General features: G+C 46.4%; 2 long non-coding RNA genes across 3 annotated transcripts; one reads left to right on the top strand and one right to left on the bottom strand.

The window, feature by feature from the left end:
• Positions 1 to 573: 573 nt before the first annotated feature.
• On the bottom strand, positions 574 to 6011 carry LOC138378142 (uncharacterized). The gene is made up of 3 exons (XR_011231933.1): positions 4751 to 6011; positions 1940 to 2161; positions 574 to 1063 (listed from the first exon to the last, which is right to left on the bottom strand). It is a non-coding gene; the product is annotated as an uncharacterized lncRNA (long non-coding RNA).
• Positions 6012 to 6072: 61 nt separating this feature from the next.
• On the top strand, positions 6073 to 16129 carry LOC138378013 (uncharacterized). 2 transcript variants are annotated; one of them, XR_011231918.1, is made up of 7 exons: positions 6073 to 6429; positions 9017 to 9238; positions 10115 to 10349; positions 11250 to 11367; positions 12265 to 12327; positions 13333 to 13429; positions 15693 to 16129. It is a non-coding gene; the product is annotated as an uncharacterized lncRNA (long non-coding RNA). The 2 variants fall into 2 exon arrangements; XR_011231919.1 differs by lacking the exons at positions 10115 to 10349; positions 11250 to 11367.
• The last annotated feature ends 77 nt before the right edge of the window (positions 16130 to 16206 follow it).

Genomic DNA, 16206 nt, shown 5'->3' with positions numbered 1-16206 from the left:
CACAATCCACTTGGACTTCCAGCTTACACAGAACTGCACTTTGAGTTTTGCTTATAAAGGGCTCACACAATCAGGTAATTTGACCCAAATCTGAAAGTGACAGGCCAGAAGGGGCACTCAGAGGATGAAAAGGGAAAGCAAAAAGCCCCACTATCAATGGGAGAAGAGTAGGAGCTGGCTTATGAACAAGGTTCAAAGCCCTGCTGGCCTGGTTGGTCCAAACTGCTCTATAGCATTTACGGCTCCTACAGAGTACTTCATTCTAGACCCAGAAGCCAGTATTAAGGGACCAAGAGCCATTCTACATCTAGAGGAGGGAAGAAATCTCTATCTACTGTCACTAGGTACCTCAGACAGTGGGAACTTATACCCTTTCCTCAGACTGGAACTTTCTTCTAAACTGGAGAAATACAGAAAATCTCTTGGGGGAAAATTAAACACACACACACACACACACACACAGATTTCTATACATATATACGCATACAAACATACATAAATACACACACATATGTATATACATATAAATATCGTATGGATTTTTCTTCCAGACAGGGCCTCCCTGAAATCTTTACCTATGGGTTTGCTGGTAGCAAATTAGATGCCAAGAAGGGTGGAGGTACTGCCTGAAATACACTTGAACTAAGGCCTACAGGCAGACCCCCACACACAGTGTATCAAACAAACAAAAACTCAAGGGAAGAGATAAGGCCATTGGACTCACTGTCTACCCAATTTCCCAAGGTAGTCAATGTTGTGGCTGCAAAGTAGCCTGGAAAAGTTCCTCCCACTGCTCCTCCTCCCCTAAACCAAACTGAAGCCCGGTACCTGGGTCTGCAGGTGGAGGGGCAGCCATGCCCACCAGCTCCTCAGTGGGTGGGAGATTATATCTAGCATCACACTGAGTCTGTTCAGTCTACTCTCTGCCTCTATGCAGTACTCCAGGCAGTGTCTTCTTTCCTTCCACCACCAGATGGAGATCCTCTGCCTCTCTTTAACCTGAGTTTCATTCGCCAGGAAGGCTGGGCATTCCACAACAGTTCTGAGCCCTCCCTTACAGCTCCTGGCATGGCAGGGAGAATTACACAGATGCTTCTGTCCGTCTGCACTGCTGTGAGCTACAGCAGTGGCCAACGTGAGTTTCCTGTAGTTTCCCTCTTCCTTGAGCTCCGTGCAGTGTCGTGCTTCCTAGTCACCATTCCCATCAGCAGCCCCCCAAAGCAGAGATCCTTGTAGCCACTGAACCCCAATGAGGACAATTTTAATACCTGACAACTGGGGGGCTGTATCCTGGTGGTGGCTACAAGAGCTATATCCTTTTGGATACTGGCTGCCCCACAGATTCTACAGAGGCCTTAAGGCACTGGAACCTACGAAGCTACAATTTTAGAAACACTTCGGCCAGGAGGTCTGGGGATTTAAAGAGAGGCATCTCACACTCCTGTACTGTCTGGCCCCAAATAAGGGTATCCTGCAGGTATACTACCTCCTCTAGGTGTACGTGTTACTCGTCGCCTTCTCCACAAAGTTCAGGAAGACAAAAGGGGCCGTGGAGATGCCCAGGTGCCCTCTCCATTCAACACAGCAGCTCTCCACCCCCACCCCAGCCACTGGTCAGAGACAACCCGTTTGCTCCGTGTCCTCATTTGCCATAAATACAAGAAATGCATCCCAAACATCTTACACAGTGAACGGGTAGCTTCCTAGCAAGCAGTCCTATATGTCTTAGAAACCACGAATATGTGCTGTTTATTAGCACTTTGTTTAGCAATCAAGAACATACGGCATTTTCCAAATACAAATTTCTTAGGCCTCCTACACACGCATTTGGAGAAGCACATCAGCCTTATTAATCAGCAGTCTGGTCATAGGATCATCTGGGTAATTGATTCAGAACAAAGCAATCCCCTCCAATATTTCAGAAAAGCATTTTACTTACGTTAGTTAAGGTGATCATCTGTTGCTGCTCCCCTTGGCCAGTTAGCACATCTCATCTCATTCAGGCAGAGAGTATTCTGAGACTGCCCCTCAGCTCTCTTTCCACTCAAGAAAGACAGCCTGCAACTTAAGTCGGTCTGGACTCAGCATCTCTGGAACGACGCTCAGGAGGAGGAGGTAACGGGGTCTGGCACCTGATTTCTCTCCTTATCTCCTCTATGTTCTGGCAAGTATTGAAAAAGATAAACAGAGCGGGGGCAATTAAGAATCCTGTAGCCTGTCCGCTCTCAGAAATCAGGACTTTAAAGAGGCTAAAACTTCACTTAATAGTTCTGCTCGCCTAAGACACACAGAAGTGTGGTATAGCATAGAGCCTTGGTACTCAGAAAGTGTGGTCTACAGACCAGCCCACGAATCAGACTCTGCATGTGATTTGTAAGCACATCAAAGTTTGGAAAGTTCAGCTCTGGTGGTTGGTTAAGAGCTGGGGCATTGGCTAGAGCAGTGGTTCTCAAATTTGAGTGTGCATCAGAATCACCTGAAAGGTGTGTGTGAAAACACAGATGGCTGGGCCCTGACCGCAGAGTTTCTGACTCATAAGTCTGGGATTTGCATTTCTAACAAGCTCCCAGGTGATGCCCACGCTGCTGGTCTGGGAACCACACTTGCAGAAATACTAGGCTAGAGACAAAGCTGGACTGAAACCATGGCTGCATTTGTTTCATCTCAGGTAAGTCCCTTAAACTATCTAAGCCTTAGTTTCCTCATATGTAAATTGGAGATAATTAACAGCGTTCCCATGTTACTGTGAAGATTAAATCAGGGGATATGGAGAAAGTCCTTGGCACGGGCCCGGCACATGGTAAATCCCGAATGGATGTAGGCAATTATTACTACTATGGGTCTAGACATACCATGGCAGACATTTCATCCTCCTCTAACCTCCCTTTTCCCGTGTCTCTACAGGGAAATCTGTCCCCAAAATAATGTCGCTAAATTATATGCAAAGTATGGATAATCCGAAATCTCAGTATTCAGAGCAATAGAGGACGAATCCTGTCATGGCCTGTATCGGGAGGCAGGTGCTGATGGAGAAAGAATTGAAGATCATAGTCAACTGCAGCCCCCCATCCAACACAATGGAGCAAAGACTTGCCACTGCCCTGGACTAAACCAGCTGGGTGTCCCCGATATTCCAACTCAAGGCACGTAGGTAGATGCCTGCTAACAGGGCATCAGGAACTCTTTCCAGGCTTTACCTTATACTACAGAAACCTACCAACACACCTGCCAGTACCACCCCCTCTCCTGTCTTGTCTTCCATCCCCCTCTTCCTGTCTCGGCCCCCCCCCCCCCACCTACTCAGGCCATTCACCTTGCTTTGTCTAGTTACGTGTCTTTTGCCTCAGATCCAATTTTCCCAGGTCATTCGGTCAAGGACCCCAGAATATTAGCTTGGACTGTCAAACCCTGGATCTTATTGTGGCCATTCTTTCTGGAAGCCTATTTTCTGGATTTCCCTTCACTGTGCACCCCATGCCTACAAAAGGAGAACCACACCTAGTGATGGGTCTATAGCTTTTCAACTCCCCTCTTTCCTCCAGACTTGGGATGACTGAGGGGATCCTACCGCTGCCCACCACAGAATATGCATGCATGTATGTATGTATTTATTTTCTACTCAATTTATGATACTATTATCATCATGGTTTTACCTTCATGCGGAGCCACAGAATTCCTTAAAATATCACAGTCCTGATCACTTGTGCCAATTCTATGAAGTCTCCAAAACTACGAAGGACATACTCTACCGTGGGCCCATTCCAAACTCTTCAGTTAAAATTCCACTGGCTTTCCATTGATAGCACTGGAGGACTGTCGGTGACACGTTCCTCCATTACAGGAAAGCAAAGCCTCATAGTGACCTAATGTGGAAGGATAAGATCCCAGGACCCAGAGAAAAAGGAGGCCAGAAGGGAAGGCAGGCCACGGAGGAAGGGAGTCTGCCTTTCCCACCCCCTCTGGACTCTGGACTTCAGTGGAAAGAGGCCTTTAACCTAAGTACTCAAGGCCCTAACCTCAAGCAGCTGTTGTTGTCCATGCTCTAGTGCTGGTGCTCCCTGACCCCACTAAGCCCTTCTATTAAAAATTTTCTGTTCTTATGCTAGTTTTGAGAGTCTAGAAGCAACTGCAGGGAATGAAGCACCAAATATATCTACATTTTGTGATAATCTAAGTCACTGTTAATAAGGCATGAGACAACGCAAAACCAAGAAGAAGCCTTTACCCTTACACCAAGGTCATCAAAGCCATACAGGAACATTCCTAATGTCTGCAACTGTCCTTTCTGGAAGAAGTCAAATCTGACCAAGTCTAAATGGGTATAACATCCACCGCATTCCTTCGTCACATCACCCCGTTTTGTTTTCTTACTATCACTTATCACTCTCTGAAATTAAATCGATAACGTGCTTATCGTCTGTCTCCACCCACCGGAATGAATGGTCCCCGAGAACAGGGCCCTTGAGTCCTTACGTGTCTTGGGTCCCCAGGGTCTAAAACTGTGTCTGGCACATAACGCGTGCTCGCTCAGTGGATATTTGTTTCATGAATGAACGGATGTATGGATGGCTGGGTGGAGGACGCCCTTAGAAGGGGTTCCAGGGCTAGCTGGCTTTCTCTTTCACCCACTCAAGCACCCAGGCCCTGACCCACAAAGTAAAAGAACAGGAGAGAAACTTCCCACCAAACAGCTTCAAGGCAGAGAGAACACAGCCGGGTTGGGAATTCCGTACAGCTCTAATGCACATACCAAGCAGGACTGAGCGTGTGCATCTTCGCATTCCTCCTCCAGATGACTCTTCGAAACGGTCCAGGGACTAATGTCTTCCTCTTCCTCGCTCTCATTCCTCCCAGTAATGTCCGCTCCCGCGGGGAACAGAAGAAACCGCCCACAAAATAAACTCAGGCCGTGAGCGCAGAGGGGCGGGCCGAATTCCGCACAGCCTTGACAAACACATCCACGCTACAGCCCATCAGCCATGGCGCTCCCACCCCCGGAACGGCCGCTTGAACAAAGGGAACTTCCTGCTGCTGTTGCTATGGCTTCCGGGGGCGGGACTTCAGGAGACCGCCAATCTCCCCGTTGCAAATCGACTTCCGGGGCAACCCCTTCCTCCCTTCCCCCCCTCCCCGCTGCAAATAGACGTCCGGGGCAACCCCTTCCTCCCTCCCCCTCCCAACTAGCTGCCGGGTGGGCTCCCTGCTCCGCCTGCCGTCGCTTTACGCTTCCTATTTGTCTTGCTCAGGTTCCTCAATGGACTACTCCGGGTCTAAAGAGCGGAAATCGGGCGCAAAGAGAACGTCTTCCCAGGACTTCTGCATCGCTCGGTGAACTTTTCGCCGTTTGGTGGCAGTATGGATCCACAAATGCGCACAGCTCCGCTCTTCTCCCGCCCTTCGCGTTTGGAAAAAATGCGCACTCCTCAGAGTCAAAAAAATGTCTTCTCTATAGAGGTACACATCTTTTAGGACTACCTTGTAGCTCCCACCTTTTTTTTCCATAAGTCTGTGCCAGTCTGAAGGACAGAAGAGCGAGAGGAAATATTTGTAAATGCGAGTTTCTTGGATTCCTGGCCTGCTTTGTAAACTTTCTCGCATATGCATATGTATGGCTTTGGTGCCAGATCTCCAGTAGGGCGTATTTTAACGTTGTTGTTCATTAAATGAATCTCGCCATGCATACGAAAAAGGTGGGAGCTACAAGGCAGTCCTAAAAGATGTGTACCTCTATAGAGAAGACATTTTTTTGACTCTGAGGAGTGCGCATTTTTTCCAAACGCGAAGGGCGGGAGAAGAGCGGAGCTGTGCGCATTTGTGGATCCATACTGCCACCAAACGGCGAAAAGTTCACCGAGCGATGCAGAAGTCCTGGGAAGACGTTCTCTTTGCGCCCGATTTCCGCTCTTTAGACCCGGAGTAGTCCATTGAGGAACCTGAGCAAGACAAATAGGAAGCGTAAAGCGACGGCAGGCGGAGCAGGGAGCCCACCCGGCAGCTAGTTGGGAGGGGGAGGGAGGAAGGGGTTGTCCCGGACGTCTATTTGCAGCGGGGAGGGGGGGAAGGGAGGAAGGGGTTGCCCCGGAAGTCGATTTGCAACGGGGAGATTGGCGGTCTCCTGAAGTCCCGCCCCCGGAAGCCATAGCAACAGCAGCAGGAAGTTCCCTTTGTTCAAGCGGCCGTTCCGGGGGTGGGAGCGCCATGGCTGATGGGCTGTAGCGTGGATGTGTTTGTCAAGGCTGTGCGGAATTCGGCCCGCCCCTCTGCGCTCACGGCCTGAGTTTATTTTGTGGGCGGTTTCTTCTGTTCCCCGCGGGAGCGGACATTACTGGGAGGAATGAGAGCGAGGAAGAGGAAGACATTAGTCCCTGGACCGTTTCGAAGAGTCATCTGGAGGAGGAATGCGAAGATGCACACGCTCAGTCCTGCTTGGTATGTGCATTAGAGCTGTACGGAATTCCCAACCCGGCTGTGTTCTCTCTGCCTTGAAGCTGTTTGGTGGGAAGTTTCTCTCCTGTTCTTTTACTTTGTGGGTCAGGGCCTGGGTGCTTGAGTGGGTGAAAGAGAAAGCCAGCTAGCCCTGGAACCCCTTCTAAGGGCGTCCTCCACCCAGCCATCCATACATCCGTTCATTCATGAAACAAATATCCACTGAGCGAGCACGCGTTATGTGCCAGACACAGTTTTAGACCCTGGGGACCCAAGACACGTAAGGACTCAAGGGCCCTGTTCTCGGGGACCATTCATTCCGGTGGGTGGAGACAGACGATAAGCACGTTATCGATTTAATTTCAGAGAGTGATAAGTGATAGTAAGAAAACAAAACGGGGTGATGTGACGAAGGAATGCGGTGGATGTTATACCCATTTAGACTTGGTCAGATTTGACTTCTTCCAGAAAGGACAGTTGCAGACATTAGGAATGTTCCTGTATGGCTTTGATGACCTTGGTGTAAGGGTAAAGGCTTCTTCTTGGTTTTGCGTTGTCTCATGCCTTATTAACAGTGACTTAGATTATCACAAAATGTAGATATATTTGGTGCTTCATTCCCTGCAGTTGCTTCTAGACTCTCAAAACTAGCATAAGAACAGAAAATTTTTAATAGAAGGGCTTAGTGGGGTCAGGGAGCACCAGCACTAGAGCATGGACAACAACAGCTGCTTGAGGTTAGGGCCTTGAGTACTTAGGTTAAAGGCCTCTTTCCACTGAAGTCCAGAGTCCAGAGGGGGTGGGAAAGGCAGACTCCCTTCCTCCGTGGCCTGCCTTCCCTTCTGGCCTCCTTTTTCTCTGGGTCCTGGGATCTTATCCTTCCACATTAGGTCACTATGAGGCTTTGCTTTCCTGTAATGGAGGAACGTGTCACCGACAGTCCTCCAGTGCTATCAATGGAAAGCCAGTGGAATTTTAACTGAAGAGTTTGGAATGGGCCCACGGTAGAGTATGTCCTTCGTAGTTTTGGAGACTTCATAGAATTGGCACAAGTGATCAGGACTGTGATATTTTAAGGAATTCTGTGGCTCCGCATGAAGGTAAAACCATGATGATAATAGTATCATAAATTGAGTAGAAAATAAATACATACATACATGCATGCATATTCTGTGGTGGGCAGCGGTAGGATCCCCTCAGTCATCCCAAGTCTGGAGGAAAGAGGGGAGTTGAAAAGCTATAGACCCATCACTAGGTGTGGTTCTCCTTTTGTAGGCATGGGGTGCACAGTGAAGGGAAATCCAGAAAATAGGCTTCCAGAAAGAATGGCCACAATAAGATCCAGGGTTTGACAGTCCAAGCTAATATTCTGGGGTCCTTGACCGAATGACCTGGGAAAATTGGATCTGAGGCAAAAGACACGTAACTAGACAAAGCAAGGTGAATGGCCTGAGTAGGTGGGGGGGGGGGCCGAGACAGGAAGAGGGGGATGGAAGACAAGACAGGAGAGGGGGTGGTACTGGCAGGTGTGTTGGTAGGTTTCTGTAGTATAAGGTAAAGCCTGGAAAGAGTTCCTGATGCCCTGTTAGCAGGCATCTACCTACGTGCCTTGAGTTGGAATATCGGGGACACCCAGCTGGTTTAGTCCAGGGCAGTGGCAAGTCTTTGCTCCATTGTGTTGGATGGGGGGCTGCAGTTGACTATGATCTTCAATTCTTTCTCCATCAGCACCTGCCTCCCGATACAGGCCATGACAGGATTCGTCCTCTATTGCTCTGAATACTGAGATTTCGGATTATCCATACTTTGCATATAATTTAGCGACATTATTTTGGGGACAGATTTCCCTGTAGAGACACGGGAAAAGGGAGGTTAGAGGAGGATGAAATGTCTGCCATGGTATGTCTAGACCCATAGTAGTAATAATTGCCTACATCCATTCGGGATTTACCATGTGCCGGGCCCGTGCCAAGGACTTTCTCCATATCCCCTGATTTAATCTTCACAGTAACATGGGAACGCTGTTAATTATCTCCAATTTACATATGAGGAAACTAAGGCTTAGATAGTTTAAGGGACTTACCTGAGATGAAACAAATGCAGCCATGGTTTCAGTCCAGCTTTGTCTCTAGCCTAGTATTTCTGCAAGTGTGGTTCCCAGACCAGCAGCGTGGGCATCACCTGGGAGCTTGTTAGAAATGCAAATCCCAGACTTATGAGTCAGAAACTCTGCGGTCAGGGCCCAGCCATCTGTGTTTTCACACACACCTTTCAGGTGATTCTGATGCACACTCAAATTTGAGAACCACTGCTCTAGCCAATGCCCCAGCTCTTAACCAACCACCAGAGCTGAACTTTCCAAACTTTGATGTGCTTACAAATCACATGCAGAGTCTGATTCGTGGGCTGGTCTGTAGACCACACTTTCTGAGTACCAAGGCTTTGTGCTATACCACACTTCTGTGTGTCTTAGGCGAGCAGAACTATTAAGTGAAGTTTTAGCCTCTTTAAAGTCCTGATTTCTGAGAGCGGACAGGCTACAGGATTCTTAATTGCCCCCGCTCTGTTTATCTTTTTCAATACTTGCCAGAACATAGAGGAGATAAGGAGAGAAATCAGGTGCCAGACCCCGTTACCTCCTCCTCCTGAGCGTCGTTCCAGAGATGCTGAGTCCAGACCGACTTAAGTTGCAGGCTGTCTTTCTTGAGTGGAAAGAGAGCTGAGGGGCAGTCTCAGAATACTCTCTGCCTGAATGAGATGAGATGTGCTAACTGGCCAAGGGGAGCAGCAACAGATGATCACCTTAACTAACGTAAGTAAAATGCTTTTCTGAAATATTGGAGGGGATTGCTTTGTTCTGAATCAATTACCCAGATGATCCTATGACCAGACTGCTGATTAATAAGGCTGATGTGCTTCTCCAAATGCGTGTGTAGGAGGCCTAAGAAATTTGTATTTGGAAAATGCCGTATGTTCTTGATTGCTAAACAAAGTGCTAATAAACAGCACATATTCGTGGTTTCTAAGACATATAGGACTGCTTGCTAGGAAGCTACCCGTTCACTGTGTAAGATGTTTGGGATGCATTTCTTGTATTTATGGCAAATGAGGACACGGAGCAAACGGGTTGTCTCTGACCAGTGGCTGGGGTGGGGGTGGAGAGCTGCTGTGTTGAATGGAGAGGGCACCTGGGCATCTCCACGGCCCCTTTTGTCTTCCTGAACTTTGTGGAGAAGGCGACGAGTAACACGTACACCTAGAGGAGGTAGTATACCTGCAGGATACCCTTATTTGGGGCCAGACAGTACAGGAGTGTGAGATGCCTCTCTTTAAATCCCCAGACCTCCTGGCCGAAGTGTTTCTAAAATTGTAGCTTCGTAGGTTCCAGTGCCTTAAGGCCTCTGTAGAATCTGTGGGGCAGCCAGTATCCAAAAGGATATAGCTCTTGTAGCCACCACCAGGATACAGCCCCCCAGTTGTCAGGTATTAAAATTGTCCTCATTGGGGTTCAGTGGCTACAAGGATCTCTGCTTTGGGGGGCTGCTGATGGGAATGGTGACTAGGAAGCACGACACTGCACGGAGCTCAAGGAAGAGGGAAACTACAGGAAACTCACGTTGGCCACTGCTGTAGCTCACAGCAGTGCAGACGGACAGAAGCATCTGTGTAATTCTCCCTGCCATGCCAGGAGCTGTAAGGGAGGGCTCAGAACTGTTGTGGAATGCCCAGCCTTCCTGGCGAATGAAACTCAGGTTAAAGAGAGGCAGAGGATCTCCATCTGGTGGTGGAAGGAAAGAAGACACTGCCTGGAGTACTGCATAGAGGCAGAGAGTAGACTGAACAGACTCAGTGTGATGCTAGATATAATCTCCCACCCACTGAGGAGCTGGTGGGCATGGCTGCCCCTCCACCTGCAGACCCAGGTACCGGGCTTCAGTTTGGTTTAGGGGAGGAGGAGCAGTGGGAGGAACTTTTCCAGGCTACTTTGCAGCCACAACATTGACTACCTTGGGAAATTGGGTAGACAGTGAGTCCAATGGCCTTATCTCTTCCCTTGAGTTTTTGTTTGTTTGATACACTGTGTGTGGGGGTCTGCCTGTAGGCCTTAGTTCAAGTGTATTTCAGGCAGTACCTCCACCCTTCTTGGCATCTAATTTGCTACCAGCAAACCCATAGGTAAAGATTTCAGGGAGGCCCTGTCTGGAAGAAAAATCCATACATATTTATATGTATATACATATGTGTGTGTATTTATGTATGTTTGTATGCGTATATATGTATAGAAATCTGTGTGTGTGTGTGTGTGTGTGTGTTTAATTTTCCCCCAAGAGATTTTCTGTATTTCTCCAGTTTAGAAGAAAGTTCCAGTCTGAGGAAAGGGTATAAGTTCCCACTGTCTGAGGTACCTAGTGACAGTAGATAGAGATTTCTTCCCTCCTCTAGATGTAGAATGGCTCTTGGTCCCTTAATACTGGCTTCTGGGTCTAGAATGAAGTACTCTGTAGGAGCCGTAAATGCTATAGAGCAGTTTGGACCAACCAGGCCAGCAGGGCTTTGAACCTTGTTCATAAGCCAGCTCCTACTCTTCTCCCATTGATAGTGGGGCTTTTTGCTTTCCCTTTTCATCCTCTGAGTGCCCCTTCTGGCCTGTCACTTTCAGATTTGGGTCAAATTACCTGATTGTGTGAGTCCTTTTTAAGCAAAACTCAAAGTGCAGTTCTGTGTAAGCTGGAAGTCCAAGTGGATTGTGTTCTGTTATGTCTTAGGCCTATCTGTGCCTCTTCACTTCTCTCACTCAGACCTACCCGTGCCACCCTCTCCAGCAAGAGCAAACCTGTGTTCAGAAGCGGGAAGGCCAGCAAAAGTCACAGTTTTCTGACTGCATCATGAAGAATGACCATTATCTGATCTTGGAACACCCAGTGTCTCTATCAGTTTAAAGTAAAACGTCTTTCCACCAGGTTTTTAGCCCAAATCCTCAAACTACTCAATTCTCTCATGCCTCCATCCCTGCCTACCCTTCTATTTCACAACTTAATTTCTCTCCTCAAGCCTCCAACACTGCCTCCCCCCTCCTCACGATTAGCTGATGACCTTCCTTCCTAATTCATTGAGAAAATTGCATAAGAGTCAACCCAAATTAACAAGCCCAAAATTGAATTCTCCCATCTTCCCCTAAAAACCTTCTTCACCTGCAGTATCCCCCCCGCCCCCATCACAGGTAAGGCCACTCTTTTTTTTTTTTTTTTTTTATTTCAGCATATTACGGGGGTACAAAAGTTTAGGTTATGTATATTGCCCATGCCCCCCGCCCCCCAGTCAGAGCTTCAAGCGTGTCCATTCCCCAGACAGTGCGCATTGCACTCATTATGTAGGTATGCACCCATCCCCACCCCCCCACACACACACATCTGCCCAACACCCAATTAGTGTTATTCCCAAATGTGCACTTAGGTGATGATCAGGGAAACCAATTTGATGGTGAGTACATGTGGTGCTTATTTTTCCATTCTTGGGATACTTCACTTAGTAGAATGGGTTCCAACTCTATCCAGGAGAACATAAGAGATTCTGTATCCCCATTATTTCTTATAGCTGAGTAATACTCCATGGTATACATATACCACATTTTACTAATCACTCATGTATTGATGGGCATTTGGGTTGTTTCCACATCTTTGTGATTGTGAATTGTGCTGCTGTAAACATTCAGGTGCAGATGTCTTTTTTATAGAATGTCTTTTGTTCTTTGGGGTAGATGCCCAATAATGGGATTGCTGGATCAAATGGTAGGTCTACTTGTATCTGTTTAAGGTATCTCCATATTGCTTTCCACAGAGGTTGCACTAGTTTGCAGTCCCACCAGCAGTGTATGAGTGTTCCTGTCTCTCCGCATCCACGGTAAGGCCACTCCTATCCTTCCGGTCATTCGTGCCACAGACTTGAGGGTGATCCTTTACTCATCCCTCATTTCCCTCTGTCAAGAAATCCTACGAGCTCTCTTGTCAAAATAGATCCAGAATCTGACATCCGACCACTTCTCACCACCTCCATGGCTACCACCCTGTTCCAAGCCAGCAGCCGTTTTCCCGTGGATTGTGGGAATTATTTTCTGACTCTTTCTCTGCTTCACCCTCCCCCTCCCCCCACTGATAAACAATCCAGCAGCCAGAGTAATGCTGTTAAATAGATCACGTAATGCCTCCGCTCAAAATCGACAGCTCAAATTTTACTCAGGGTAAATCAGGAGTCCTTACGATTGCTACAAGGCCGTATGTGATTTGGACACTAGTTGCCTCTCTTACCTTATCTCCTTGTACTCTCCTTTCTCATTCCCCTCTGTCTGTAGTGACCTCCTTTTCGTTCCTAAAGTAGGGGCTTTTGCCCTCCGTTCTTTCTGCCTAGAACATTCTTTCCCCCGGTTTCTGCATGGCTACCTCCCTCCTCTCTCTCATGTCTTTGGTTAAACGTCTTCTTTCAACGTGGCTTACTTCTAAACATCTTATTTCAAATGCCACACCTCCCCCGCCCACACACCCAAACGCACACAATTCCCATTTACCCTGCTTTTTGGGTGTTCTTTTTTAAATATATTTTATTCTTTTAACATGCTTATTTCCTTATTATGGTGGTTTGCTTGTTTCTGCCCACTAGAAGGTCTGGCCCACAGGGCCGAGTTTTGTTGTTGTTGTTGTTTTTAGCATGTGTGTCTGATTGTTCACTAATTTATTCTGATAGTGACTGGTGTGTAGTAGGTGCTCCACGAATGTCTGTTGAATGAATAAATATATATTGCCAACATTATCTGTCTTCACTTGATTTTTTTTTTTTTTGATCCAGTGAAGAATGAGAGTGAGATGTTAATGTCCTCCACAAAATTATGTTCCTCTCAATTTCCCCTTATAGGCATACCATCATCGACAAAATCTCAAGGCAAAGAAAAATATTTCCTAATACCTATAACAGGCAAAGGGGAAGCAATCCTAAGAAACAAACGCCAACAGTAAGTAACATGCCAAACAGCCAAACACACCCACAAAGAAAACACATGAATACACCCATAAATAAATGAACAATGTTCACAAACAATTTGGTGGTGGTAGTGGTGGAGGGGAGTTTTTGTTTAACTGTGCTCACACTGAGGGCCCTGTAAAAAAAGATCTCCATGAATCTCCTTGTCGTATTTACCGTTAGGACAATGTTGAAGAGGAAGTTCACTCATTGTACAATATCCTCCTCAGGGTGACTCATGGGAGAGACTCATCTCAGGGAAAAGCATAGTTGTCCCTTCTGAGCCGTTCGTCAGGTTTGATCTCAGGGATCCTGTGTGTCCTGCCGGGGAGGAGCACGTTTCCCTCTTTACATTGTGGCAGCTAGAAAACTGAGATCCACACCTGTGGCCAACTGGTAATCAATGTATAGAGCCTTATGGCGTGCATTTTGTATTAGAATCGGTCATCTGATTAGACTTCCTCATTGTAATTTGGACTTGATTTCCTCACCCAATATGGTTTTTAAAACTTGAATTCTCTATGTTGATGTATTCTGTGAGCTGTATAATCCCTCAGCTCAAAGCCCTCTGCTGGCTTCTCATCTCACTCAGGGTAAAAGCCCAGTCAGTCCTGGGCTGGTAAGACTCTGCAGGGTTTAATCCCTGGCTAACTCTCTGGCTTCACCCACCAACGCTTTGCCCCCCTGCCCTTCACTCACTCTGCCCTAGTCAAACTGGAATCAGCTTACACTTTTAACAAAACCTTCTGGGGTGGTTGAGCTGCATCATGCATGCCCACAGCCACAGATGTTTTTTTTTTCTTTTTTGCCTAGCTTTTGATGGCAACATAGGATGGCTTTCTAAGTCTGCTCACCCCTTGTGCGTGGCAACATTTGGCAATAGCTTGTCTGCCAGTCACATCCTCAAATACTCTGTATATTGCTATACTTCTCACCAGTAGCATTACTCATATACCTGTCTGTTCATTAATAACTTATTGTTCTAAAGCTCGCCATCTGTGAAAAAATACAACCACAAACCGCAGGTGAGATCATTATATTGGTGATGACAACTACCCCCCATCTTAGCACATCCATATCACTTGCCAGAAACATAAGCTGTGAGACTGCCCAGGGGTGGCCATCCATCTCTTATTTTTTTCTGTCCACGTGAATCCACCAAACTTCCACAGCTCCCTCCTCCTGACTGCCCATTTTGACTGTACCCTCCCCATTTGTATTATCTCCAGCAGCCTAACCAGGATGGGGAAGTGGTGTATCAAATACAAGAAGTGTTAGACTTTCAGTGGCACTGGGGCATCTCCAAGCCTTCTCTACTTTGAAAGATCCTGCTTAATGTACTGATCCTCAGAACCCCTTGAAGAATGCCCTGGTCAGTTCAAAACATTCCAACCAGTAAATCCTTGGAAATCCTGGCCTCTAGTATACACATTATGATATTTCCTTAATTTAGTGCTGCTCTAGGTAGCCTCGGGGCATGGATAGATTAAGGGTCAGGAATTATTACCTGCTGGTTTAGGGTCAAGGCCCAGAAAGTTTCTCTCTCTTGCTTCCTTTTACTTCAAGCGATGGCTTCAGGCAATGCTGGAACCAGTTTCCTCAATCTTCTGTCAGTATTGCCAGCCCTTCATTCTAGGTATTGTATTTAACCTGCCACATGAACTTGACATCCTTACTTGAGAAAACCTGGAAAGTTGTGGACAGTTTCCACAATAAATGAAAAATTTGCCATAATTCCACAACAAATGTATAATCATTCTTTGTTTTTAATTTACTTCCAAATCTCTTTTCTATGGCAATAAGATAATGTTGTATGTATTCTACAACCATGAGATTAAATGGTGTTGCTTCCTGCATTCCGGGCATTGTTTTTTTTTTTTTTTTTGGTTTTTTTTTTTTTTGTTTGTTTGTTTTTGAAAGTACTCTCATTAATTTTTTAAATTTTTTTATTATAATACACTTTGAGCCATTTTTCATTGTGGGGTCTTCTGTTACGGCAGTTATCCTACAATACTAATACTGTTTAATAATACTAATTATACTAATTATTATTAAAAGTAATTATTAATGTAATAATGCTGACATTGTTTAGTTTTTTCAGCATGTTTCAAAATATTTGAACATTACATGTTAGCCAAAAAAAAAAGAACTGAATACTTTTCCTTCTGTGGGAACATTTTCAAAATTAACATGATATCCAGAGTTTCCTCCATGTTCCTGGAAACTAACTCTCAGGCCTTTTGTTCCTTTCCTAGGGCTGCTTTGACAAATAACCACAATCTGGGTGGTTTAACACAACAAAAGCTGATTCTCTGGCAAATTCTGGATGCTAAACGTCGTGGGAAATCAAGGTGTCAACACAGCCTTCTCCCTCTGAATGTTCCAGGAAAGAATCTTTCCCTATTTCTTCCTAGCTGCTGGTGTTTGCCCTCAATGCTCGGCATCCCCTGGCTTTTAGCTGCACCATTCCAATCTCTGCTTCTGTTTTCACATGGACCCTGTGTGCATCCCAGGCATTGTTTGACATATGTGGTGACCCACAGAAATGGCCCCACTGCCCTCTTTCATCAACCCTATCCTTCATGGAAGATGATGCCTAAAATCAATGTTAATCAAGCCAATAAAAATTATAATCACAGTGAGATACTATTTCTGTCAGAAAACTGATAGAGGGACTAAAAAACATGCTAAGAAATGACATCCTAAGGAAGATATAGCCAGGCAGCCCAACTTGGCCCATTAACAACACTGGCTGTTTGGTGATTTTGG

This window comes from Eulemur rufifrons, chromosome 30 (assembly GCF_041146395.1).
Source record: "Eulemur rufifrons isolate Redbay chromosome 30, OSU_ERuf_1, whole genome shotgun sequence".
Classification (NCBI taxonomy): Eukaryota; Metazoa; Chordata; class Mammalia; order Primates; family Lemuridae; genus Eulemur; species Eulemur rufifrons.
The sequence above is the reverse complement of the archived record's forward strand: the minus strand, read 5'-3'. Positions and strand labels throughout refer to the sequence as shown.